The 2,389-nt window shown below is 42.4% G+C and overlaps 1 pseudogene; it reads right to left on the bottom strand.

Annotated features, from left to right (window-relative positions):
* Positions 1-492: 492 nt before the first annotated feature.
* On the bottom strand, positions 493-1,353 carry LOC101325574 (small ribosomal subunit protein uS2 pseudogene; annotated as a pseudogene).
* Positions 1,354-2,389: the final 1,036 nt, after the last annotated feature.

The following is a 2,389-nucleotide window of genomic DNA, read 5'->3' as shown; positions in this document are numbered from 1 at the left end:
CTCTGCTCCATTATCAAATACGTTCCTGACAAGAGAAAAACTCCATTTTGATTGGAGTCTGATTGGAGTGAGTAACAAATCCTATAACTTTTCACATATGATGATTGGAAGAATTTTCCTAAGATCAGTTCTAGTCGATACATTTCCAGCATATTTGTCCTCCACTACCCACATATTACTGGTGGAAGCCTTCCATGATAATTCCAAGCAGAGGGGAAACATTGCAGGCTTAGAGAAAGGGCACGGAAGGACTCTGAACAGTGCTTACTCATCTAATTAATATTTCAAAGAAAGTTGATAGCAAGAAATTGTACTGTCCTGATGATTTACTGAAAATAGTTTACCAGGAGCAACACGCTACTGAGAATCTACTAAACTTCTCAAAAAGCAAACCATTTTCATTCTGAGGAAGGTTTTATTTTTTACATTTTTTTAGAAACTGCTTTTTTTCCGTCAACCTATTTCCATTTTAAGAGTTTGTAGAAGAACAGCTTAAGACCACTCAGTGGCTGTTCCTACTCACTCAGTGGCCTGAGCAGTGGGAGCTGCAGACCAGTCTTCAGTGGGGAACTGCTGAGTAGGCACAGAGGGCACCTGCACACCTTCAGACCAGTCTGCCACTTCAGGTTGGGCAGCAGTGAACTCAGGAGCTAGAGCGGTCCATTCACCCTGAAATTCCTCCTTGGTCACAGCCTTCTCAGCTGCCATCTGCTCTTCCTTTTCAATCTCTTCAGGATCTCTGTAGAAGTAGAGATCAAACATGACCTCCCATGGTTGTTCACAGAAGATGGTGCCACGCATGCGCAGAACTTCCCAGGCAAGCATCCACCACATCAAGCCCACTGAGTGAGCTCCCTTGTTGTTGCTTGGGATGGCAATGTCCACATAACACAGAGAAGAGTCTGTGTTACACAGAGCAATGGTAGGCAGGTTAACGTAAGAGGCCTCTGTGAGAGGCTGGTGGTCAGCCCTGGGATCAGTAATCACCAGAAATCTTGGCTCCAGGAAGGCTTCCTGGATATGGTTCGTGAAGGTTCCAGGAGTGAAGCGGCCAGCAATAGGAGTGGCTCCAATGGCAGCAGCAAACTTCAGCGCAGCTCATTCGCCAGTATTCCTGGAGGATATGACACTGACATCAGCTAGGTTTTCAATGGCAACAATGGCATGAGCTGCCAACAGAAGCTTCTCCCAGGTTCTCTTCAGATTTATGATGTAGATGCCATCACTTTTCCTTTTGTAGATGTACTGTTCCATTTGGAAGTCAAGGTTGGTGCTACCTAAGTGGGTTTCTGCTGCAAGGAATATGAAGACATCCTCCTCCTTCATTTGCAGGACATCAAGGGCTCCAAACATTGTGAACGTTTCCATTTAAGTTATGATGGGAATCCAGAACAATGCCGTATGGACCCCTGTCTGGGTAGTGGGGAAAGGAACCAGTTTTTGTTTTTAGTGGTGTTCTGATGTCAGCAAGATTTGGGAAAACAGTCTCCAGTAATTCCAGGTTAACAAACTTTGCCTATTTCCCCCCTTTCCTTTGAAAATCCTGCTGACAGGTAACAATTATCAATTAGTGCACACCAAACTCTAAATAACTGAGAAGAGCATTCTTAGTCTGTGTTCCTTGGAACACTAGTTTCCAGCCATGTTAGTCATGTTATATGAAATGCTGCACGCTCTCTCTTCTTTGAGTGTCAAAAGACATATTTGTATGTTAAAGACTCAGTGAATTTTGCATAGATAAGCCTATTTAACATTGTTTAACGAAGTTTTTCCCAAATGTGTATGACTGTGGAATCACACACACACACACACACTCTTACCTGTGGGGTTAGGGGGGCAGTTAGTGAAATAGCTAAAAGAGTATTCTGTAGTTTGGAAAATGCCCTCTCCCAAAGAAATCAAAACCAGAGCTAAAAGAATGAGACTTCAAGCCTAGAATTTTGGGTGAATGGAGACAGTAGGCATTTTATAGCTCCTAAAATCGTATCAGTAGGCAGTCATTTGTCATTATTCAATATAAAGACCCTGATCAAGGCTATTGCTATGTCAGTAATTGTAAAAGGATATGTCCAGTAGTTCAGTCCATCTGATTTCCCAGGCCTTGTGAATATCTGCTTCAATGTGGTACACAGAAAAGCTGTAGCAGATTGGGCATATTTTGAGCCACAGGCAAAATATTCTAAGTTCAAGCATTTATTGAATTTTACTTGCCAGTTTTCATGGCATGTGTGATATTTTTAGCTGACTAGTGATAGTCATTCAATCCAACAATATTACACATTTTATATGAGAAATGAGCTAGTATATTGACAAAGACTCTCTCCTTGACCAAACTTTAGTCAGGCTCCCCAGAACTCTCTTCTTATGTAGGTCTAGACCTTTGGACTTC

The sequence above is a fragment of the Tursiops truncatus genome, chromosome 2 (assembly GCF_011762595.2).
Source record: "Tursiops truncatus isolate mTurTru1 chromosome 2, mTurTru1.mat.Y, whole genome shotgun sequence".
NCBI classification, from domain to species: domain Eukaryota; kingdom Metazoa; phylum Chordata; class Mammalia; order Artiodactyla; family Delphinidae; genus Tursiops; species Tursiops truncatus.
Note: the sequence above shows the minus strand (reverse complement) of the source record. Positions and strands in the feature narration are given on the sequence as shown.